Here is a 27910-nt window from a genome sequence, read left to right on the forward strand (position 1 = left end):
ATTAGACAGCCTAGTTTAAACAGGATTCATAAAAACTACTATACAGGGTTTGAATAGCTTAAGAAACAATACAGATTTAGAAAAATCCAAAGGTCATTTTTTAAAGGAATACAAATAGAAAGTTTTGCTTAATTTGAGAATATACCCAGCTGTTCCAAAGACATTAATGTGAATTCAAATGTCCAAAGTTGTGGGAAAGTTCAGGTGTTCTTTTCATCTTTAACTAAAAGAAAAATATAACTCACTGAGGACCTGCATGTTTCCGCTTCAAATTTTGGCTTGTAGTGAATTTCTGAATTACTTCAGTTTGGAATTCTACTGTTTAAGTAGACAGAGTGTTGCCCCACGGAAGTTAAATCTACATCTTAAAATCTTCAACATGAAGCACTTCTTTTGTCAAGAAGGCTCATCTTTTGCTATATGATGTTTTTTGCTGTGAAGAGGCAAGTATCTAAGCAGCCACACTTGGGCTTCCTGCCGCTATTATGAATGCGTATGAAGCCAATTTCCATGCAGAAAAATAGCTCCAGGACTGACATAATACTAGTAATGAAGAAGCTAGTGTTCAACGAACTGCCACACACACACACACACACACACACACACACACACACACAAAATACTTCTCCTTCTGTGACTACTTCTCTAAGAATGCAATGGAATGGAAATTGAATGCACTTAGTTAATATGGATCAATTCAATTTAAAAATGTATAAGTTTGTACATGGTTCATTTGAATGTATCTGCGTACCCTATAGAAAATGTAAGGAATATTTTTATTGTAAGATAAACAGCAATATTCTTAACAAATTATATATATATATATATGTGTGTGTGTGTGTGTGTGTATATATATATATATATATATATATATATATATATATATATATATATATATATATATATATATACCCATTTGTTCCAGAACAGAGTTCAGAATAAAGGGAGGGTATAAATAATAAAGGAGTTTCTGGGAGCATCGAAACATACACTTTCTACGTATGTCTACGTTTGTGTTGGCACCTGTTTACCAAGTCATAGGTTTTGTTATGTTTGTTTTCTTGGCATTTTCCCAGAATTAGAGAATAAACATATTTTCAAAAAGGGATTAAAAACTGTGAGCTATGCATCTGAAGATGGCCCATTGAATGCTTTTTACATCTTTACCAATAATTTTACCTTAAAATCAAGAATGACACATTTTCTAACGTTTCAGATGGTATTGGGGAAAACAACAGTTGTGAAAGAAGCAACTCATCCCCTTGCATGAGCATTCTTGGATGAAAAAAGGCCAAGAGACTGTAAAAGTCTTAACAGAAATATACATAGATATGTATTTTTGGTAATTCTTAACAAAAATACAGTAGGTATAAATTTAGGGGCAACCTATAAATATAAATCTATATTACCTCTTGACCCTAATTTGAACTAAAATCTTATGCTGATTCCAACAAAAGATGGTGGTGGGCATAACACCAGGTGAACCTAAGAAAGCATTAGAATAGGCCACTCAGACAAATCAATTAGGAAAAAGAAATCATATATATGAGACTTCAAGTCCTTTCTTTAAAAATATACAAATAGAATATAAAAATTGATCCATACATTTATTTTGATGTTGCTTGAAAATTGATGTTTTTCTGTCACAGCAAATATTGAGCAACAGAACAATATTTATCAAAACTCAAAGATCTCTGGATTCTTGTGTTGAAAAATACCTTTCAAGCTTATATTTTTCTTCATAGAGTCTATTTTCTGAATTATGACAGACATTAAATATGGTATATATTATAAAAAAAACTAAGAAATTTGAAATTGTATCAATTTATATTCAGTGAGAACAGACACACAGGAGACATGGATGAAGGAGGAACCCTGAGACACTGTGACTTTTGGAATCCAGAATATAAAGTGAATCAAACAAGAAACTAGTTTGGTGTGAACAGATATGTTAAGTGGAAAAGAGATGAATTTGGTATTTGAAGACTAAATGAATAAATTGACTCAAGGAAAAGAGATAAAACAGCAGTGTCAAATTCTGCTGATGGACAAGTATTAACCACAGGATTTAATAACATAAAGGTCATCAGTCACACCATAATTACATGTCTGGATTGTTACAGTATCTGTTCTAGGCAGAGTTACCTTAAAAATAGACTCTGCAATGGAGACTTAGGCAGTTATTAAGGAGTACTCTCTAGAACAACACTTGTGAAAAATAATTGGAAGGATGATCAGATAGAGGGAGAAAATTGAACTGTGGTTCAGTTGCAAGAGGTGTCTCACAATCCTCCAGGAAGTTCTAGATTGGGATAACCCTTCAGAGATGCACTGAATTGAAGTTCAGGTGCCAGGTGTAGCTTCAGGTGATGCATCTTCCTACAGCCAAAGGAGATTTCTGGCATGACCCATCTGGAAGTCATCAGCAGTCAACGTTCTCAGGAACTGGGAAAACAGTGCTTTATTACTGTGGAGAAGCTGCATGATGTTTACAGCATTCAAGAGAATGTAATAACTGATCACCTTGTTCTCTTATAGTCTATTCTCAATATAGCAGTCAGAATTATTTGGTTAAAACAGAAGTCACATCACGTCAAAAACCCTCCAGAAGTTTCCCATCTTACCTTCTTACTGAAAGTAAACAACAAAATCTCTACAGTGGACTACAATGTCTAGGTCCCTCTATTATTTCTTTTATTTTATATACTACTGCCTCCCTCTCACCCACTCCTTTGAAGCATTTTTAAATAGAGAGGTTTCTCCCAACTCAGGGACTCTGCACTTTCTTTTTCATATGTTTTGAATGCTCTTCCCCTAGAGAACTACATCACTGTCATTTTCCCCTCATTCTTTTTTTTTTTTTTTTTTTTTTGCAGTACGTGGGCTTCTCACTGTTGTGGCCTCTCCCATTGTAGAGCACAGGCTCCGGACGCGCAGGCTCAGTGGCCATGGCTCACGGGCCCAGCCGCTCCACGGCATGTGGGATCTTCCCAGACCAGGGCACGAACCCGTGTCCCCTGCATCAGCAGCTGGAACCACAACCACTGCTCCACCAGGGAAGCCCTCCCCTCATTCTTGACAAACTATTTTCTTACCAGACGTTCTTTTATCACCCTGTGTAATCTCAGTAAACTGACTTCTAGAAAACTTATTCCCCATTCTTGCTTTAGTTCTATAGAATTTGTAAACTTCTTTGTAGTTAAAATATTTATTTCATTTAATATTTGTCTATTCCTACTAAAAGTAAGTGGCATGGGGCAATTGTGTGTTTGCCTCAGCACTAGAAACAGTTTGTAGGACAACGCTGACATGCAGAGAACCTCCAGTTAATATTTGCTGGACAAATGAAAGATGAGTGGATACATGGATGATGAAAATTTGCTTCTCCAACATGAATTTTGGTGCATTTATTCATAAAAAGGAGTATAATCATAGCAATTAGCTTGATAATCAAGTAAAGTTTAATATTTCCTGGTAGGATCTACTATCAACATACTGTACTACTACTAATAAAGAGGCATTCATTATAAAATTTTGAAAAAATATTGCAGCACTTTTTGAAGATACCTGGATATTTATCACTGAATTCACTATATGAAGACATTTGTTACTGAATAATGTCATAATATCATCATCAAAAAAGGTATATTGTACATTAAAAATCAATAAAAATTGAGCTAGTAACCTGTGGATTTTATTTTTATGTTTTTGATATGTTTTGTCTTCAGTTATCTTGTTATTCACCTCAAGTTTTTTCCACTGTGTAATCAAAGCTTAAAAAAATGTTTATTCTGGGGAAAAGTTGATTTAATACCAGCAATATAAGATAGCTTTGAAAACTTTTTAAATTAATTGGCTTATGTGCTAAAACTTAGCAAGTTAAGTTAGATATGTGTGAAAAGTATATTCATGTATGGTTTAAATATATCTGTTGTTCGGATAAATTACCAAAGTATGAAGTTTCTCACTCATCACTTTCATTTGAATAATTTTCCAAGGTAGCATGCTATTTTATGCTTGATATTGAACTATTTTTGTTCCAGCTGACAAGCATTCTATATGATATGATTAAATTATGCATTTGCATAAAATTGTATGCATTGCAAATCAAAGTCTTCTTTCAAATTTATTCCTTTCAAAAGAGCAATGCATCAGTAGAAATATGGAATTTGGCTTCATCATTCATCATTCAGACATAATGGGAGCAATGGAAAGTGTTAACTACATAGAGTTGACACGTGATTTATAGATTTGTGTGAAAATCTACTGATAATGTCATCTCAATATTATGCTTCCTCATCCTTTTCCTTATTTTAAAACATATTCCATATTTTAAAGGAAAGTAGCATATTCTAACTCAAAATCTAGAATAACAATTTTACATTGATATATGAAATATATTTTCAACCAAAATCATCTACTAAGAGTTCACTTATTAATTGATCTTCTCTTTAGGAGTAATATTCCTACATAAAGCAGTACACAGCTTATGACTCATATAAGGTAGAAAGAAAAAATACTATGAAATTAAAACTTAATGTCATAAAATATCTCCTTTTGTACACAATAAAAAGAGACAAGATCAGATTGATTTGGAAGGATTAACAAAATGTATTCTTAGGAAGGATCTTGGGATACTTATCTATTTTAAATTACACTGCATATGTATTCTGCATTGTCTCGGGTTTAATATGATCCAGACATCTTCTTCACCATCCCACTTCTATCCATCCTACTTCTCCCAAGACAGTAAGCTAGAAAAAGAGAAACGTCTAAGTGTAAAATAAGTTGCCTCAAAATAATCATTCTTATATAATCTAATTATAAAGGAAGTGAAATTAAAATAGATGCCAAATTTATTTCAGAATTTTTAGTGGGACTTTCTCCATAGGAAAAATAGACAGTCTTGAGACCATTTGCCAGGCTTCTCCATGTACTGGGACTTAGGAAGGTTAAGGGACGAAAGATTATGAGGGTACTTACATTGTAATTTTTTAAGAGAAATGTAATTAAATAAATTAATAACATGCTATGTGTTGAAGCAGGGCTTAACACCTAGCAAACATAAATAATGAAAACTGCAAATATTATTTCTTTATCTTTAGAGATGTGGTATCTATCTCTCCGATAGACTTACTTTATTCTTTCTGCAGGTTTTTCTGAAATAATGTTTACTGTTTTCTCTCATACAGAAGAAACATGTACTCTATTAAAGTTTTAACTGATTCCCATTGCTAGGTTGTTCAGATCAAGGGGAGAGAGAGGCGGGGTATATGATAAAGAGTCACTTTACATGACACATGTAATAACTGCCCCTAGGATAGTTGGAAAGAAATAGAGAATGATTTAGTACTAATAATAAAGGATTTATGCTACTAATAGGCATTAATTATGGTTATCAGAAATATTTATATGTAAAATATTTTCTTGTACTTTAAATTAGAGCAAAAACGTTTAGTGAAAACCATTTACCATTATTTTACCCAATTTTCTTTTTATCCTTATTTAACATATTTTACACATTAACTTATAACAAGGAACTGGACAAAAGTTAAGGATTTAGGACAATTCATCATCTTAACTCTTTTTTAAATAATATCAGATAACTAATACTCCATAAAGCATTCCCACATTTATTTTGTTTTGATTTTTTTTTTTTTCCATACACGGGCCTCTCACTGCTGTGGCCTCTTCTGTTGCAGAGCATAGGCTCCAGACACGCAGGCTCAGCGGCCATGGCTCACGGGCCCAGCCGCTCCACTGCATGTGGGATCTTCCCGGACCGGGACACGAACCCGTGTCCCCTGCATCGGCAGGCGGACTCTCAACCACTGCCCCACCAGGGAAGCCCTGCTTTGATTTTTTAATGCTGATCCTCTTTATGATCCATATACACATGATAAATTAAAATATGATTAAGTTAATTATTCCATTGCTTAAAATATGTTATAAAGATATATTTTACAATTTACCTATACATTTTCTATGGAACTTTTTTTTTTCTTGTGCAAAAATTTTATGTAGTCAAAATTCTCAATATTTTCCCATGAGGCTTCTTGATTCTGTACCTTGCTTGGATGATCTTTCCCACTAAAATGCACTCGTCAGTTGTATTTTTTAATTTTAATTTGCACTCCAATTACATTATTTATATCAACTCATATTTGGTATAAGAATACAGATAAACCCAGATTTATATATATATATATATATATATAATTTTTAAATTTATATTTTAAGGCAGTAGGGAGGAAATCATTGTCCACTTTTTGTTTCACTCCCAAATCTTTGACATATATTTTGAATATATGATGGGGATTTTGGTCTGGGTCTGGTGGAATAGCTTAAATGGTACAAAAGATATTTACAAGAGAAAAGGTTCAGATTATATACATTTACCTTATCTTGAGAAAATATTGTAAATCATATAGGCGTATAAGGGCTATGAACCCAGGAGAATAAATTAGATCCCTGCATACTGTTTACCTAGATACTCATATATTCACCTAGGTTCTTCCTAGATGCTCAAGTGTGATAGAAAACTCAGGATGTCAAACAATAGATGCTCTTAACATTGCATTTAAATTCTGACATTTTTTGCCACCCAGTGAATTGATCTCATCTATCTGTTTGCATGTGCAGTGGAGCAACCTTCTTTCATGCATATCTTATCTTAAGAAAGATACAGGTACCACAGAGAAAAATATGAATTCATATTTTCTAGAAACCATAAAATGAAAAATGTATCTCTTATGCTACTTTTGGTTGCTTTACTTTTAAAATATCTTCACACCAGACTTATTTTTACACATGTTACACTTGATATAATTTTGGCATTGAAACTCTGGACTTATTTATAGTAGTCAATTTTTGGATTCTGTATGTATCATATTTTTAAACATTTTATTATGGTAAAATATATATAATATAAAATTTGCCTTTTTAACCATTTTAAGTGTAAAATGAAGTGGTATTAATTACATTCACCATGTTGTACAGCAGTCATGACTTTTTTGTTACCCAGAAACTTTGTACACATTGAACAGTAAACCACCATTCTCCCCTCCTCCTAGTTCCTGGTAAGCTGTAATAATTTCTCTTTTGAATTTGCTCATTCCAGGTATTTCATATAAGTGGAATTATTTAATGTTTGTCTTTTTATATCTGGCTTATTTTACTTAGCATAGTGATTTCAATTTTCACACGTTGTAGTATTTATCAAAATTTCATTTTTTTTTATAGTTAATAATATGTCATTGCCAAATTTTGTTTATTATTCATCTGTCAATGGACACTTGGGTTGTTTCCACCAGTTGGCTATTTTGAATAATGCTGCAATAAACGTTGGTATACAAATATCCATTTGAGTTCCCGTTTTCAATTATTTTGGGTACATCCTTAGGAGTGAATTGCTAAGTCATATACTAATTCTATATTTAACAGTTTGAGGAACCATCAAAATGTTTTCCACAGTGGATGCACAATTTTACATTTCCACCAGTAATATATGAGTGTTCCAATTTCTTCACATATTTACCAAAACTTATAAATTTTTTTTCTTACTATAGCCATTTGTGTGAAGTGGTATCTCATTGTGACTTTGATTTGATTTTGTACTTCCCTAATGACAAATGATGTTTAGAATCTTCTTATGTGCTTATTGTCCATTTGTATATATTCTTTATTGTAATGACTCTTCAAGTCCTTTTCCCATTTTTAATTGGTTTGCTTGTTTTTATTGTTTTACTGTAAGAATTCTTTATATATGTTGGATATTAAAATTTTATCAGAAATATGATAGGTATATATTTTCTATCATTCAGTAGGTTCTTTTTAATTTTTGATAACATCATTTGATGCACCAAATCTCTGCTTTTCAGATGTTCAACAGATATGGGAATATGTGCAACCTTCACTGTGACAAGGATAAGTCCATCTTCCTCAGAAGGTCATTGAGTTTCTCTCCATATTCATATTACCAGACATTTCCATGATATGAAGTAGAGACAGAATACACAAAAATAAGTCATATGCAAATTATCACAAAAATATCATTTTGCTATAATAGTTTTCAAAGTTAGTGAAGTATCATAATTATATACATTTTGAATATATTACTTAAAATTTACCCATCCTCCAAGAAAAAAATAATAGAAGGAAATATATTTATTCATATAATTATTATTTTAAAATATTTTGAGTTCTTAATGGAGCCTGATTAATGTTTCTGGTTTAAAACTTGTGTTTTAAATCAAGAAGTAAACTTAGTCTGAGCAGAATGTTCTCCAGGTCAGTATAGTCTTGGAAACTCTGTCTTAATCTACACAAAATTGTATTCATTGAAAACTAATCACCTTTTAGCTCTTGTCTTTGAGAGTCTAATGTACTTCATTTTAAATGATAAACAATTAGTTGTACTATTTTATACATCTTATACAAATATTTCTATCATGAATTTTAGAGAAGAAAATAAGCTAAACAGAGAATTGGATGATAGTATTTTTATTGTTAAATGTAAAATCCTTACTTCTTTACTTCTATCTCAAATTAACCACCAGAAATCTACAAAATTATTATAGTTTCTTTGCTAGAAAAATGATATTTATACTTCCCCAGATTAGATAAACAGATAACAAGAAGGATAGAGGAGAATCTTTAAATAAAACTTCTATAAATTGATTGCATTTTGATGTTTATGTGTTTAGCATAATTGAAATATTTAAACAAATACTCTAATGAACCAAGTTCTTTAACCACTTAAGGTAGCCCCAGGGAGATATTTAGGCATTTTTGAAATCTAACATGCAATTTTCAATCAAAGTTGGACTATTTAGCTCTGTGAAACCTAGATTAGTTAAAAGATGTCCTGAAGATCAGAAATATTTGAAAAATGCCTTACAGCTTACTATGGAATTAAACATATATTTAGAGAGAATGTTAAACACAGAGAGGATCTAGTATAGGGTAAATTTAAGTTGTGCAGTTCAGTTTTGTTATGTTATATTCTCCACAAATTCACATTTTCTTTTTCAGTGACTTGAAGATGAACCAGTAACTCTTTTCTTCAAAATGGCATTTTAGATTTAAATCAAATTTCAGAATTTGTTTCTTATCAAGTGCATAATTTGATTGTCTTCAAAATTCAGCCTCAGATTATATTCCTTTACACTTTAATAATCTTGAGGATTTCCTTGAAACATTAATAAAACTTTCCAATTTTAATTTTTTCTGGCGCTCAAAAAGTTCCCACTTGCCTCATCAAGATTAGTTTTATTGTATTCATGAAATGATACATAAAAATCAATAAATGTTTGTTTACTAGATGAATCAGTAAAAAGAGGGGTATAAAGTAGTGGCTAGTGCATAGTCAGAGAGTGAGGATTTAAATACCGGATCTGCCAGTCACAAGCACTGTGGTTTGTTATTTAGACAATCTACATTTCAGTTTTTTCATGTATAAATATGGCTAGAGTAATTGCAAATGCCCTATAGGGCTTATTGTAAATATTAATGAGTAAATATATATACAACAATTAGAAGAGAACCTGGTCCATAAGAATCACTATAAAAACATTGCTACTGTAACCAATTGAATTTAATAAAACAAACATACTTACAAAAACAGGCATAATATCATTGAGCAAAGTGTCCATTTTAACAAATCATAATTATCATCTTCAAAGAAGTTTCAGCATTTGAATTTCTAGTCTCATAATTCAGAAATGAAGTTATTTTATTGTACCTGTATATGATTTTGAAAGGTTATACAATCTTTTGAAATATATATGTTTATATATATATATATATATATATATATATTATACATGCATTACTTATATATATGTACATGTATATATATATGTATACATATATATTTTCCTTTACCATTATACAGATGCACTTTCACATTAATTTTTAAAATTCTGTTTAAGATAAAAATGATATGAATCCATATATGACTGCCTGTATTAGAATAAAGTAAATAAATAAAAACCTAACACATATCTTTATAGTATGTGAAAATAATAGCTGTTCAATTTTTGAAAGTATTATTTAAAACATTAAAGGCATTTTCACCTAAAATTAAAGATCTGAGAACATATTAAAACATTTAAAAAACCTTTGACTTCCAAACATAAGGTAGATAGATAGTGGGAAGCAGCCGCAGAGCACAGGGAGATCAGCTCGGTGCTTTGTGACCGCCTGGAGGGGTGGGATGGGGAGGGTGGGAGGGAGGGAGACGTAGGAGGGAAGGGATGTGGGAACAGATGTATATGTATGACTGATTCACTTTGTTATAAAGCAGAAACTAATAAATTAAAAAAAAAAAGAGGCCCTTTTTTCTTACTAGAGTTGCTAGGTTGTTTGGCCCTAAATCTGGAGTTACTTGTGACATCTTTAGCAAAATGAGGTTTTGAGAGGTGGTGGGAAGATCTGCTAAGAAAAAAAAAAAAAACCTTTGACTTACTCTGTGAAAATATTAGTAAATATTGGTAAACGCTTGAAATAAAAAGTGGATAGTGATAGAAAATGTATGGCTAGTACACACACTGAGTACTGCATTCCACTTCTTATAGTCCATTAAATATAAATATCATTTTAAGATGCAATAGATAATAATATCTCAATAACAGATTCATATGCAAAATCTCATTTTGTATGACTTAATCAGTTCAGGTTGCTATAACAGAATATCATAGACTGTGTGGCTTACGAACCAATGTTTATTTCTGGAAGCTGAGAAGTCCAAGATCAATTGCCAGGCAGATTAGATTTCTTGTAAGGGCCCTCTTCCTTGTTTGTACATAGCCACCTTCTTGTTGGTGCTCACATGATATTTCTTCCCTGTGCATGCATGAAAAGAGAGAATGCTCATGTGTTTCTTCCTCTTCTTATAAGGGTATTAATTCCATCATGGGTACACCACCTGCATGTCCTCATCAAATCTGAATTATTTCAAAAAATATATCAGCTATATATACCATCACACTGAGGATCCAACATATGAATTAGGGGTAGGGGGACACAAAATCAGCAGAACTCACATTCTTCTTAAGTTCACATGGAATATTCACCAAGGTAGACCAAATTCTGTACCAAAAAACACACCATAACAAATTATAAAAAATAGAAATCATACAATGTCTACTCTCAGATTACTATGGAATTAAACTAGAATCCAAAATACATAATGATTAAACAACATACTTTTGAAAAACACATGGGTCAAAAAATAAATCTAAAGAGAAATTTTAGATATTTTGAACTGAATGAAACTGAAAGAACAACTTATCAAAATTTGTTGGATGCAGCAAAATCAGTGTTTAAAATATTTATAGGACTTAATGTATATAACAGAAAAGAAGAAAGATCTAAATTCAATAATCTATGTTTCCTACCTAGGAAACTAGAAAAAGTAGAGCAAATTAAATTCAAAGTAAGAAGTAAAGAACTAACAAAAATCACAGCAGAAATCAATGAAATTGAAAACAAGAAATTAATAGAGACAACCTATTAAACCAAAAGCTGGTTCTTTGAAAAGATCAACAACATTGATGAGCCTGGAGCCAAGACAACTAAGAAAAAAAGAGAGAGGACACAAATTACTAATTTCAGAAATGAAAGGAGTAACATCACCACAGATCCTCTTTGATTTCTTCGGTGATCTCTTGGTGATTTAGTAGTGTATTGTTTAGCTTCCATGTGTTTGTAATTTTTACAGATATTACAGATATTTTTCCTTGTAACTGATAATCTAGTCTCATAGCATTGTGGTCAGAAAAGACACTTGATATGATTTAAATTTTCTTAAATTTACCAAAGCTTAATTTGTGACCCAAAATATGATCTATCTTGGAGAATGTTCCATGAGCACTTGAAAGAAAGTGTATTCTGTTGTTTTTAGATAGAATGTTCTATAAATAGCAATTAAGTCCATCTTGTTTGATATATCATTTAAAGCTTGTGTTTCCTTATTTATTTTCACTTTGGATGATGAGTCCATTGGTGCAAATGGGGTGCTAAAGTCCCCTAATATTATTGTGTTACTGTCAATTTCCCCTTTTATGGTTGTTAGAATATGTCTTATGTATTTAGATGCTTCTATGTTGGGTGTATAAATATTTATAATTGTTAAATCTTCTTCTTGTATTGACCCCTTGATCATTATGTAGTGTCCTTCTTTGTCTCTTGTAATAGTTTTTATTTTAAAGTGTATTTTGTCTGATATGAGAATTGCTATTCCAGCTTTGATTTCCATTTTCATGGAATATCTTTTTCCATACCCTCACTTTCAGTCTATATGTGTCCCTAGGTCTGAAGTGGGTCTATTGTAGACAGCATATATATAGGTCTTGTTTTTGTATCCATTCAGCCAGTCTATGTCTTTTGGTTGGAGCATTTAATCCATTAACATTTAAGGTAGTTATTGATATGTATGTTCCTATTAAATTTTTCTTAATTGTTTTGGGTTTGTTATCATAGGTCTTTTCCTTCTCTTGTGTTTCCTGCCTAAAGAAGTTCCTTTAGCATTTGTTGTAAGGCTGGTTTGGTGGTGCTGATTTCTCTTAGCTTTTGCTTATCTGTAAAGGTTTAATTTCTCCATTGAATATGAATGGGATCCTTGCTGGGTAGAGTAATCTTAGTTGTAGGTTTTTCCCTTTTATCACTTTAAATATGTCCTGCCACTCCCTTCTAGCTTGCATTGTTTCTGCTGAAACCTCAGCTGTTAACCTTATGGGGATTCCCTTGTATGTTATTTTTTGTTTTTCCCTTGCTGCTTTTAATATTTTTTCTTTAGACTTAATTTTTGATAGTTTGATTAATATGTGTCTTAGCATATTTCTCTTGAGATTTATCCTATATGGGACCGTCTGCACTTCCTGGACTTGGTTGACTATTTCCTTCCTATATTAGGGAAGTTTTCAACTATAATCTCTTCAAATATTTTCTCAGACCCTTTCTTTTTCTCTTATTCTGGGACCCCTATACTTCAAATATTGGTGTGTTTAGTATTGTCCAGAGATCTCTGAGACTATCCTCAATTCTCTTCATTCTTTTTTCTTTATTCTGCTTTGTGGTAGTTATTTCCACTATTTTATCTTCCAGGTCACATATCCGTTCTTCTGCTTCAGTTATTCTGCTACTGATTTCTTCTAGAGAATTTTTAATTTCATTTATTGTGTTGTTCATCATTGTTTGTTTGCTCTTTAGTTCTTCTAGGTCCTTGTTAAAGGTTTCTTGTATTTTCTCCATTTTATTTCCAAGATTTTGGATCATCTTTACTATCATTACTCTGAATTGTTTTTCAGGTAGACTGCCTATTTCCTCTTATTTGTTTGGTCTGGTGGGTTTTTACCTTGCTCCTTCATCTGCTGCATATTTCTCTGTGTTCTCACTGTTTTCAACTTACTGTGTCTAGTGACTCCTTTTTGCAGGCTGCAGGTTATTAGTTCCTGTTGTTTTTGGTGCCCCCAGTGGGTAAGGTGCGTTCAGTGGGTTGTGTAGGGTTCCTTGTTGAGGGGACTTGTGCCTGTGTTCTGGTGAATGAGGCTGGATCTTGTCTTTCTGGTGGGTAGGATCACATCTGGTGGTGGGTTTTGGGGTGTCTGTGACCTTATTATGATTTTAGGCAGCCTCTCTGCTAATGGATGGGGTTGTATTCCTGTTTTGCTAGTTGTTTGGCATAGGGTGTCCAGCACTGGAGCTTGCTGGTCGTTGAGTGGAGCTGGGTCTTACCATTGAGATGGAGATCTCTGGGAGAGCTTTTGCTGGTTGGAGTTGGGAGATCTCTGGTGGACCAATGTCCTGAACTCAGCTTTCCCACCTCAGTGGCTCAGGCCTGTCTTCCTTCTGGAGCACCAAGACCCTCTCTGCCATACAGCTCAGAAAAAAAGGGAGAAAAAGAAAGAAAGAAAAATAAATAAATACATAAACAAAATAATGTTATTAAAATAAAAAAATTAAAAAGGAAAAAGTAATAAAAAAAAGAAAAAGAAAGAAAAAAGAGAGGAACCAAACCAAAAAAAACCAAATCCACCAATGATAACAAGCACTAAAAACTATACTAAAAAAAAAAAAAAATTGGACAGACAGAACCTTGGACCAATGTTAAAAGCAAAACTATACAGACAAAATCACACAAAGAAGCATATACATACACACTCACAAAAAGAGAAAAAGTAAAAAAGAAAATACATATATATTTACTAAAAAAATAAAAATAAAAAAGGAAGAGAGCAACCAAATCAATAAACGTATCTACCAATGATAATAAGCTCTAAATACTTAACTAAGATAAACATAAAACCAGAAACAAATTAGATGCAGAAAACAAACTCCAAGTCAACAGTTGCTCCCAAAGTCCACCGTCTCAATTTTGGGCTGAATCATTGTCTATTCAGGTATTCCAGAGACACAGGGTACATTAAGTTGATTGTGGAGATTTAATCTGCTGCTCCTGAGGCTGCTGGGAGAAATTTCCTTTTCTCTTCTTTGTTCGCACAGCCCCTGAGGTTCAGCTTTGGATTTGGCCCTGCCTCTGAGTGTAGTTCACCTGAGGGTGTCTGTTTCCCACCCAGACAGGACGGGATTAAAGGAGCAGCTGATTAGGGAGGTCTGGCTCACTCAGGCTGGGGGGAGGGAGGGGTACGGAGTGCGGGGCGAGCCTGTGGTGACAGAGACTGGCGTGAAGTTGCACCAGCCTGAGGCATGCCATGCATTCTCCCGTGGAACTAGTCCTTGGATCATGGGACCATGGCAGTGGCGGGCTGCCCAGCCTCCCAGGAGGGGAAGCGTGGACAGTGACCTGTGCTTTCACAGGGCTTCTTGGTGGCTGCAGAAGTAGACTTATCGTTTCATGCCCGTCTCTGTTGTCTGCGCTGATAGCCGCATCTCACACCATCTCTGCAGCTCATTTAGGTGGTGCTCTGGATCCTCTCTTTTTGTGCACCCTGAAACAATGGTATTTTGCCTCTTAGGCAGTTGCAGGCTTTTACCTGGACTCCCTCCCAGCTAGCTGTGGTACACTAACCCCCTTCGGGCTGTGTTCACACAGTCAACCCCAGTCCTCTCCCTGGGATCTGACCTCCGAAGCCCAAGCCTCAGCTCCCAGCTCCCACCTGCCCCAGCGGGTGAGCAGACAAGCCTCTCAGGCTGGTGAGTGCTGGTGGGCACTGATGATCTGTGCAGGAATCTCTCCACTTTGCCCTCTGAACCCTGTTGCTGCACTCTCCTCCGTGGCTCTGAATCTTCCCTCACACCCACACACACATCTCCAGCAGTGAAGGGAATTCCTAGTGTGTGGAAACTTTTCCTCCTTCACAGCTCCCTCCCCCAGGTGCAGGTCCTGTCCCTAAATTTGTCTCTGTTTTTTCTTTTTTCTTTTATTTTTTTCTCCCCAAGTACGTGGGGAGTTTCTTGCCTTTTGGGAAGTCTGAGGTCTTCTGCCAGCATTCAGTAGGTGTTCTGTAGGAGTTGTTCTACGTGTAGATGTATTTCTGATATACCTGTGGGGAGGAAGGTGATATCCATGTCTTCCTCTTTCTCCATTTTGAATGTCCCCAGACTTCTTTTCTAAGTTCCTCTTCTTAAAAGAACACCAGTCATGGTTAATTGTATGTGATTGACATGTACACACTGCTACATTTAAAATAGGCAACCAACAAGGACTGTATAGCACAGGGAACTCTGCTTAATATTCTGTAATAACCTAAATGGGAAAAGAATTTTTAAAAAGAATAAGTACATGTATATGTATATCTGAATCCTTTTACTGTACACCTGAAACTAACATAACATTGTTAATCTTCTATGCTTTAATATAAAATATTTTTTAATTTAAAAAAATAATTGCTGATTTTTTTTTTTTTAAAGAGCACCAGTCATAGTGAATTAGTACCCACACATATGGCCACATTTTATCTTAATCGCCTCTTTACAAGCCCTGTCTCTAAGTACAATCTCATTCTGATATACTGGGGTTTAGAACTTCAACATATGAGTTTTGGGGTACACAATTCAGCCCAATAACCTCAAGTAATGGAGTATGTGTATGATTGGGTTTTATGGAGAGTTACGGAAGTGATGGTCAAGTAGATGAGAAGCCAGTGTGCTGAATACTTGCAGCTGTTGAAATTGCCAAAAACAGAAACATGAGTAGGTGAAGAAAGGAAGAGAGCGAATCTGATTCTAAAGTGTTCTGAAAATCAGAAGCAGAGATGGGGTGGCCAGCAGATGGCAGCAAAAGGAAGGGCACCTGATGGTAAAATCTCAGGGCAAGAATTCCAAAGAATCTGGGGAAGGAAAAATGAATGATTTGGAAATGATAGTGGTTGTCTGTGAGGAAATCTTTCTTGTGGTTCAGAGACAGATTTACCTGTGGTTAAGTGTTTAGGGTAGGGACTTGTGGGAAAAAGAAAGCCTCCACTTGAGAAGTTTCCAGTTAGAGCAAAATATTCAGGTGACATACTACATTTTAGGGAAGGAGGTGATTAGAACACCCATTTGTATCATTTTCTAATAGAGGCCTTCAATAATTGCTTTATTTAATTCAACTTACAGTCCCATCTTAATTGTACTCATCTATATTACTCTCTACTCTTTAATTCATTGTTCTTTCTACAGTTTGTGACATATTTATTTACTTACTTGCTTGTTATTTTGTTTTATTTTATCTCCAACCCAAGAGTATAATCAGTCCAGAAGGGCAGAAGCTATAAGAGATTTGCTTAATATAATAGAAGTATTCATTACCAGAGCATAGATCAGCCTTATTTATTTATTAATTTATCTATTTATTTCTAAATGAATGAATATATTACAGTCACGAGCCTGTCTCTGAGTGATGCTAGCTCAATGAGGAAAGAAGATGTATTCGTTATAGGCCTTTGTAAGATGCCTTGCAATTTCTTTTATCTCAAAGAGTATTAATTTCCTAAGCTTTAATTTTTAAATATTTATTTATATTGGTTAATTCCACTTCCAAGTCCCATTGGTAAAATTCCTTTAGTCATTAATTGCTATCTTTTACCACAGAGATTCTACTGTTCTAGTTTGCAAGATCTTTTTCAGCATTGGAAGCTCACATCTAAGTTCCAAGCTCTAAGTCTAAGGTCAAAGGTCAAGTTGATATGTGTTAGTACCAATTTGTATTTTTGCTTGTTTCCATGGTGTAAATATTATCTCCATGGATAATAATTTTAAGCTATAAAATTAATCTTACTGAACATGGAGTAGACATGAAAAGCTCAGGTGCTTCATACCTTTGTTTTTAATATATTTTTTTACTTTTAAGTTGATAAATTTCACCTTATAAGGATGGGTATATTTAACAACTGACTTGTGAAATTCACTAAAATTTGCAATAAGGACAAATTGCACCACACACTTGGACCCAGCCATGTAGACACCTGTTCTGGTTCTGACACCTCTCTAGCTTTCATGGAGTACATTTGAACCCATGCTTGGCAGAAAAGACCAACTTGACCTTTCAACTTTCTGCAATTTGCCTTCCCCTTCTTCCCCATGTGTGTGCCCAACAACCATGACAGACGTTTTCTGCAGAATTAATAATGAATCTTGAGAGAGTTAACTTGGTTAATGTTTACTGACAAGTTTTACTCTCTGAAAATTGACTATTTAAAATAATTATGTTATTCTAGCAGCTTTTTATCTATGAAAGAATGAGAGTTATCTGGGGATTAGAGCTCTTTCAATATTGATCTGTCTATTTTGATATCTATTTTTCATCATTTATATACCATTATCTTATTTACTAAAGAGCAAATGACCACTTTCTGTCATTGGTGTCAAATACTAAAAGCACAACTAGAAAATGGATGAATATAGCAGCTGAAGTCCAGAAAGAAACGAATAAAATGGACATGCCAATTACTTTCTGTGCATCTGGGCAGGCACAGACCTTACGGATCTGCCATAGGCTGCCAGCCAACATGGAGGAAAATAAAGGCTTTCAAATGTGGAAATGATTAATGCATCTTTCCAATTCATCTTCACCTGTGAGGGAAAGAAAGGCTGCTAAAATTGCAAGATGCATTAGTAATGTGCAAGATTACTGTCCTACTTTTGCATAAACTACTCAAACCACTTTCTTTCTCATTTTCAAATATGAGTCTTCCTTAATGTCAGATATTCACTGGGAGAAATGTCTTTCCCTTATTCTAATGATTCATTTGCTACTGGGAATTACATTGAACAACATATTTATAAACAAATATATTTATTTTCTAAATATTATTTAAAATATTTTACTAAAAAATGTCTGATTTTTCATTGAATATAGCGTTACACTATATATATAGATAATCAAATACAGCAATATAAAATTTTATTTTCAATAACTTTTTATACCAAAGAATTTTATGAATGAAAAACAGAATGCCCTTCCCTTGGCACTTGTTTTTCTTTCATAAAATTAAATTTAACCTCGTATTCCTTTAATTGCTTCAGCTTGTGACAAAACAAAACAAGGATTTGACTTAAAAGATCTATTCATTGCTTTCCAGAGAGAGGTAAAATGGGTGAGACTTATGGTTTTAGAACTAGAAGGACAGTTAGGAACAAGTATTATCAAACAGCGCATCCACCATTAACGTGGCTCAGCTCCATGTGCCTTATTTTCTCCATCATCTAATCAAACCTGTCATCAGCCTTTAGCTTTAGTCTCAAGGGAAGTCATTTGGTTGACCTATTTATTAGCCATCATTCCAATTTGAGCAAAGTATTTATATAAAGCTATCAGAAAGTACATTCCTTAAATTTTGTAAATTATCTAATATGCATCTAGCTCAATCTAAATACACATTCTGGGACTTCCTTGGTAGTCTACTGGTAAAGAATCTGTCTTCCAATGCAGGGGACACAGGTTCAATCCCTGGTCAGGGAACTAAGATCCCACATGCTGCAGGGCAACTAAGCCTGCACGCCACAACTACTGAGCTTGCACACCTCAACTAGAGAGACTGCATGCTGCAAACTACAGAGCCATATGCTCTGGAACCCTCAGGCCACAAATAGAATGAAGCCCGCATGCTGCAGCGGGGAGACAGCACACTGCAACAAAAGATCCCGCATGCCTCCACAGAGATCCTGTGTGCTGCAACTAAGACCCGACACAACCAAAAATAAATAAATAAAAAATAAATCTTAAAAAAAAAAAACTTTAAAAAATATATATACATTCTTGAAAAAAATACACATAAATAAGCTAGCAAAAATAATATGTTTTTAAAGGAATAGAAGAGCAAAGAATGATGGGGTGAATAATTCACAAAACTCTGAATAACCAAATCCAGAGAAGCAAAAAAAAAAAAAAAAATCTTACTATAACTACAGAACAAGTCTTTATTTCTGAAAATGTTTATCAGGCTTTGGCTGCTCTTTATCATTACTTTGCAACCTTGATCTTCCACGTGGCCTTTAAGTGTAGTCAGCAGCTAGCTCATATGCTTTGCCTTGTGGTTAGAGTCAAACTCTTTTCTTAGACACTAGAGTTCCTAAAATTTGTCGACCTGCATAGAACAGTTAGCTAATGCATTTATGTGTAAATTATTTTACATGCATTATCTCCTTTACCCTCAAAATATCCAAAAATGTTGTGTTATAATTTTGTAGGTCATAGATGAAACTTAAATATTTAAAGATCTTGTTAATATCCATACACATAATTTTTGTATATAAAATATTATCTCTTCATAGGTATGTTCCTTAATATAGTGATGCAGTATATATAGGTGAACAATTTTTTTCCTTTACATATTATCATTTAAACAATTTATTAAAATTCCAAAAATAGAGTTACAGATGTAGAAAGCAAACTTATAGTTACCAGGGTGGTAAGAGGGGAAAGAGATAAATTCGGAGATTGGGATTGACATATTCACACTATGATATATAAAATAGATAACTAGTAAGGACCTACTGTATAGCACAGGGAATTCTACTCAGTACTCTATAATGACCTATATGAGAAAAGAATCTAAAAGAGAGTGTATATATGTATATGTTTAACTGATTCACTTTGCTGTACACCTGAAACTAACACAACATTGTAAATCAACTATACTCCAATAACAATTAAAAAAAAATGTAATGTTTAGTTTATTAAAATACTGAATGCATTGATTCCTATTTCAAATAGCAGCAAATTGATTAAATTCACTTTAAATTCCCGTCATGACATAAAATTATGCTAGGAAAATGGCCCATCAAATATGAATTAGTTAAGTGACAACATTATAACATCTAACTTAATAATCTAAGGAGGAAAGTCTGGGAAGTTATGGGAACTGTTGATTGATTGCAATTGATTTGTAATTATCTGTTCATTACCATACCGTATCTTTGACAGTTTAGCAAGTCAATCTTCATAATGGTAATGAAGCAGAACACACTGCACGGTACATAAAGATGCAATTTTACAAAATTCAAGTTGTTTACTCATGATATACTAAAGCGTGATTATACTCTTGATTATAATAGTTTGGAAAATTATATTCAACTCTATGTGTTATCAGTTATTGAAGCTGTGAGTTATTTTTCTAAGCCATAATGTGATGTTTCTCTAAGATTACATATATTTATGATTTCCCAATATTTCACATATACATACATTTGAATATGTAAACTATTTAAATACTATTTAATAATATTGCACAATGACTAGGAATAAGATACTAGAGCACTCTTGTAGACTTATAAAAATATTCTCTAAAGTGTAACATTTAAAGAATTACATAGAAAAATTTGCAAATATAATCACTAGTTGAGAAATATTTGTCATTAATAAATAACTTCTTGGGGGTTAGTAGGAACTTTTCTAGGTATTTGTGAGACAAGGTATTCTATACCTGCAGTAAATCAGTTTAATTAAAATGTTAAGGGTGGGAACTCCCTGGTGCTCTGGTGGTTAAGATTCCTCACTCTTAATACCTATGGCCTGGGTTCAATCCCTGGTTGGGGAACTAAGATCCCACAAAACACACTAGGTGGCTAAATAAATAAATAAATAAATAAATAAAATTTTAAGGGAAAATGTACCTTTAGCATTCTAATACATTTTTTCCTGTTTTTTTTCTTGAAGTATAGTTTGACTTATTATATTAGTTTCAAGTGTACATCATAGTCCATTTTTATTTACTTTAGAAACTTCAGGATTACTGAGGAAGCCATGTGAAATCTATTGTAAGCAACAAGCATTTAATTTAAAGGGGATTTCAGTAGACTTTGTTGGAAGTGATACATCTCAGAGAAACACCATGGACCACTTGTCTCAATTCATTGCTGCACATTGCTGTTAATTTTCAAATGTACTGTTGGATGGTCAGGAAACATTAGTATATATAAACTCACATGAATGAGTATCAAACATCAAAATACCTAGCCAAAAATTTGAGAATAAATATATAATTATTTTTAAACAACTTTTTAGATAGATATATGTTTTAATATAATTTTATTAAAAAACTTGCTAGTTTTGCTCCCCAAATACTCTATTTCCTTTCTAGTACATATCAGCTCTGTGCATACATCAATTTCTAGCCATCTTTTCTTAGAGTTTTCCTATTACTAATCCACGTGTATGAATGCATGCATAAAACATATATGATATACTATCTTTATTATTTTATGTAAAATAAATTTAACTTTATTTTTGACTTATTCCAGAAACAACAAAAATGACTGAAAAAGTAAATGAATGTCAAACCAGATGCTTTGATGATTGTTATGCTGTGATTTTACCTTTTTTAAAAAATAGAGCATAAATATTTATAACAAACTCTTTAATAGACCCTTTTCTCTTTTAGTTTACTCTTTTCATTCCCCCAGGTAAATCTCAATAGTTTTTCAAATAAAATATTTTATCTCCAGTTTAGTTCCTTGCATAGGATCAGGTCAGGGAGATTCAAGATATACTCCCACGATATGTAAAGATTTCCATGCCCAAAATCGTTCTTAGGGGAAAATCTTCTTAAACTTATCCTTCTATTTAGAGGTAATTATCTTAGAAGTATTAGAATAAATTCTTACTCTTTGCCCTCTTACTCCTTCTCCACAGGATTAATATGTTTTGGTCAGTTCCCTGCTTTGTGGTCAGGGACTGTACTCATTAGAAGAGCCTGCTGTTATCCAGATATGGTGGTGAATAATTAAATAACTATTTATCCATCTCAAGGATATATAAACTATCCTACTAAACACAGATCTACAGAAATACTTTTTAGGTATTTTCAAGAAGCCTTGGAGGGAAGTGATCAAATGAGTGACTGAGGTCTCTCTCATTAACCAGAATTAACTTGCAAACATTTGAGTGAGTTACATCAGATATGGATCCTCCAGCCCCGGCCAATGAGTTAGATCATTGCAGCCCCAGGAATGTCTTGATTGCAGCATCACAAAATACTTAGTGCCAGAAGTGTCCAGTTAAACAATCCTCAAATTCTTAACTCTAATAAATTGTGTGAGATAAATATGTTTGTTGTTTTATCAAGACATGAATTTTGGGAGTAATTTCTTACAAAGCAATAGATACTTAATATAGGTGTATTATTAATCATCCTTCTCAAAAGCCTACATTCATTATCCCTAACCCTCAAAAAAGAAAACCTAATCTATATTCTTTATCTCAGTCAGTGGAGTCAGCAATGATGAAGTTCTTCACATGTATCTGAGACTTCCTTTCCTTTGCTCTCTCTAGCTGATTAGTCATAAATTGATCTTTATTTTTTGTAATTGTTTAATCAAGTATTTCTATATTTCTCTAACCCATGACAAGTATCCTGTATTGAATCACTGTGATAATCCCCCTAGATTACAGTTACAGTTTATGAACTGTGTCTTGTTTGCCTTGCCCTTCTGGAACTTTAATCCATTCTTTAAAAAAAGTAAATAGGCATATTTATGAATATGAAAATGCTTTGTTTAAGCCCTCTTGTTATTTAACTACTTACATCCTTGAACATATAGATTTGATCAAATAATTTATAAAGCTCTGCATGTTTAGGCTTTGCTTCATGCTTCATTATCATCTTCTATCACAACCTCCTCCATAATCTTAATCAAATGGTGCTCTAGTTGGAATCTCTCTCTTAGATATCAACATCTAACTTAGAACAAATTAATTCAGTGCTTGGCTTCTGATTCTCAACCATTGATTTTCCTCTAGTTCTATCAATAAAAACATCAGGAGGGGTTTGCTTTTACATCACTAGGACAACAGAATACTTTCATTATTTGGTCTATGTGATTTTCCTTCTTTTCAAGAGATATGTGCTGAAGTATTAAAGGGTGATAAATCATGATGTCTACAGCTTCTTTCAAATGGTACAAAAATTTAAATACTTATTCATAGGGAGAAAAGTTTAGTTCTAGTCTGAGTTCAAAAGCTCAGGAATCAGAAGAGCTAATGGTGTAATTTCAGTCTGAAAGTCAGCAGGCTCAAGACCCAGGAAGAGCTGATGCTTCAGTTTGAGTTAGAAAGCAAGAAAAAAAAAAAAAAAACCTCAATGTCTAAGTTTGAAGGTCATCAGGCAGAAAATATTCTCCTTATTTGGGAAAAATTAGTGTTTTTGTTTTATTCAGACCTGGAACTAGTTAGATGAGGCCTACCCACAATAAGCAGGATAGTCTGATTACTCAATCTACCAATTTAAATGTTAATCTCATCCACAAACACCCTCTTAGAAACACTCAGAATAATGTTTAAGCAAATATCTAAGCACTTCATGACCCAGTCAAGTTGATACATGCAATTAGCCATCACAGCCCTTAACCAAGGGATTCAATCAAAACTCTTACTTCCTTACCAGTCTCACAGAACATCATAATGGCTTGTTTTAACAACTTCAAACACAATTAAATGAATCATGGTACATTTTAGTTTAGCCAAACCTTGGGGTAAGTTGTAATTGCCTCTGAATCCATTTTTGTTTAATTGTTGACTATTTTCATGTCCCACCACTCCTCCTCCCTCTTCTGTCCCACATCTTGTGAAGCCAATAATACAATCTTGTTTCTTACCTTGGTACCAGTTGGACATTCAAACCATGTAAACGCTATACCAAATTCACAAGAAACCTTGACCTGTCCCCAACAGTAACTACAATAAAAGGCAAGCTAGTGATCTCTCCAGCTTTTCACAAGCCATTTTCAGACCTGCTTGGAAGCCTGCCATACTCTCTCCAGAAATCCACACTATATAAGAAATAAAACTTTTGATATCCCCTTGATTCATTTATGACATCATCAGTTTAGATATCTGAACTAAATTTTAGGTCACAGGTTCATTCTTCCTTCACAGGTTGATCACAAAATATCTCTTGCTTCTGTCTTCCTGTAATGTCACAAAATACCTCTTTTTAATCTAGAAATATTGCCATTATATCCCAGCCTTTGTATCTAATGCTTAAAATAGGACCTTATAAAGTTGACATGACTATACTATGTATACCTGAAACCCAAGATTCTCAGAGGCAAGACGATTGCCTAATAGGTAAAACTAATATGAAGCATATATAAATACATATATATTGTTTTTCTTCAAGTGATATGGTAAAAGAAATTATGTATGTTGTTTAGGTATACAGCTTCTTTGTGTAACCTATAAATCAAACTCATCCAATCCTCTTGTTGGGAAATGTGTGCCATTGAGATATAATCTAGCAATGATTAGTATTTGCTTTATTCCTACCTTTGTGCCATATTATTAAATTGTATCCAGGAAAAAAAATACATATAATGGATCTTATTAAAGAGTATATATAATAGTTATGGTAAAAGATTAAACAGTAAAACAGCTTAGATTAAGCAGTTAAATATAAAATGATATAAAATTATAGAGCAGTCTTTTTGCACTCATTATCAAGTTAAAAATATGTTCCAAAGTAGACCTCTTATTTTCCTTCTTTAAGAAGTGCAGACTATATAGGTCAGGTAGTCAAGCAAAATTTCCACTGCAGGATATACAAATTTGAAACCTTACAAAAGGCAGTGTTTTTACTCCCTTTAATTAGGCAATTAATTCTACTGGAATTTATAGGCTGCACGTGGTGAAAGAAAAAGAGATAAAGAAAATTGGTAAAATCAAATATTTCAATTTTACTTTAAAGGTCACTGAATTATATGACCTACCTTGGAAGTATTTAACTTGAAATAAAGAAGTCAGGAAACAAATGAGCTGAGTAACTCAAGTTGTGAAGTTTGTTACTTTAATTAGAACACAAAAATTTTTCTTTTTAAGAGCTCACTGGTATATTTGAATAAATGATCTCTTTGTAAATCCCTTGAACTAAAGTTTTTTTGAATTTCTCTCTCTCTCTCTCTCTCTCTCTCTCTCTATATATATATATATATATATATAATACACACAAACACATTTAGTTTCTCTTTTATGATTTTTTTAAATATTTAGTTTCTATTTTATGAAGCAAAATGGAGAGTTAAAAGAATAGATTTTTTCCTCTTATATAATAGGAAAATATGTTTTCAAAGAATATAATATGCATATGCAGGCTTAAATGTTATGCTTTTGAAGCAGAATTAATTTATCTGCTAAAAAGTCATCATATTTACTAAAATTTATTTATTAATTTTATGTACAAATTCCAGATAATATTATTAACTTACCTCTTGGTTAATGGTTACTATCTTAGTGAAATAAATAAATAAATATATATATTTTAAATTTATACATAATTCAAGATAAATTATACAGAAATTTTGAAAATCAGATACAATAGCTATAGGTTAAAAGTGTCTTGTAGAAAAGGTAATGCATTTTCTATGAAAACCCCAATAGGATACAAAGGACCTATATATTTATTATGTATTAGGTCATGTGGAAATTCTGAATAAATTCTCAAAAGGGAAAAATATATATATACTGACAACATATAATAAAACTAGGAAATAAAAACAAAGTGTTAGGGAAAACTAACAGACCACCTCCCTTAAGTAAAACCTAGTTTAAGTGGTAATTACAAATTAATGTTTTTTTTAAATTTAGAATATAACAATGATTACTATGGCAGAAATTGCCATTTATCTACCAATATGGATTCTAAACACATCGATTAATGGGAGTTTGGTTGGACCCATACTCAGCAGCTGAATATATGTTTCCTCTCTTCCAGTTACATATAGACTTAGGTCTAGATTCTGGCCTTCATAAGTGGATAGGAGTTGTGTATACAATGTTCAGGTTTCACCAGTCAAAGAAAGGATCATACCACCACCTTTTTCTTTTTCCTTCCATCTGACTACAGTGTGGATATGAGGTTGAGAACATAAACAACCACCAGGGCCCTCTGTTGGACATGGCATAGCAACAAGAGAGAAAGAACATAAGACTATGGCTTTGTAAGTTATATTTCCATCACTGGAGACTTATACTTGGATTCATATCAGAGAAAAGGAAAAGAATAAATTTTTATAATATTTACTTTGTGTTACTAAATTATGTCAAATACCCAAAGCATTATATTTTTTGTGTTGCTTTATCATAGTTTCCTAACTTGTATCTCAGCTTGTGAATCTCCAATTTTTCTCCTCTACAACACCTAAGGAGATAGTAACATAAATTCATTTTCCTGATATGGGAGAAAGTATAGAATACATTAATATATTCAGTGAAGTTCATTTCTTGCCAAATTATTAGGTAAACTAAAGAATATCAATCAAAATGTAAACTTTTTAGCTTGTTTATTAGCCTGCAAAAATATTACTAAACCAAACTTGAGTCTTCTCCCCTGTACGCAGTAAAGCCAAATACTGTGGTGAAGGAAAGTGCAGAGTTTATTGCACGTGCCAAGCAAAGAGTCCAGGTAGCTAGTCCTAAAATACTCAAACTCCCCAATGGCCTTCAGGGAAAGGTTTTTAATGACAGGGTGAATGAGGGGTGTTGTGGGGTGTGTTACCAGCTACCAGACATCCTTCTGATTGGTTGGTCATGAGGTAACCAGAAGTCAACATCATTGACCTTCTGATTCCAACTGGTCAGGAGTCTAAATGCTTGTGGGCAGCATACAGTTAACTTCAAGCTGGTGGGGGTTTCAGTATCTGCAAATAGCTCAAAGGATATTACTCCAAATATTTTCTACAGCCCTTGAGGAGGAGCTAAATGTCCTTGACTTTAATAGCTAAACTATTTTTTTTTTCTTGCTTGACTGTTTTCCTTTATTTCTGCACTTCTCATATTAAATTTATTCTTTGGAACTCAGGGAAAGCCTAAGAGGCTTAAGTTTTTCTACAAACAAGAGGCAGGCAGAGGACATTGGGTGGGAGCTGTCTGTCCCAGGAAGGTCCCATAAGATTCTGCTCAGTTACAATAATATTTAGCCAGAAGATAAAAAGACTTTAAGAACTAAAGACTTATGAGGTTTCTTTCAAAAACTACTATTACCAAAAAAATAATGAGAGAAAGGGGCAGACTAAAAGACTAGGTATAATAAGGATGGTAGTAACATATCTGATCATATATTGGAATTTAATATATAAAAAGCTATTGATGGCACTGGAACAACTGACACCACATTTTGAAGAAAATAAAATTAAAACTCCTACTTTATTCCATGTGTGCAACATACGAATACACCCAGAAGTACAATTTTTAGTAAATAAGACTCTCCAGAAAAATCTACAAGAGAAATAACAAGCAATTAGCAAAATATAAAACAATAACATAAACCTACACACCACAGAGATGAAAGTCAAATGTTCAATCATATTACTCAAAACAATACAAACTTAAATAATCGATGAATACTCAACCAAAGCTGCAAGTTTCCTAGCACACTATTAGAGAGTATCAAAAAGGGGGATTTATTTGAGTCACAATTTTCCAATATAGTTAGAAAACATTCATTTTCATGAAATGAGCTAGATTAGTGGAAGGTGG

Source organism: Mesoplodon bidens (assembly GCF_964165515.1).
Source record: "Mesoplodon bidens genome assembly, chromosome: 5".
NCBI classification, from domain to species: domain Eukaryota; kingdom Metazoa; phylum Chordata; class Mammalia; order Artiodactyla; family Ziphiidae; genus Mesoplodon; species Mesoplodon bidens.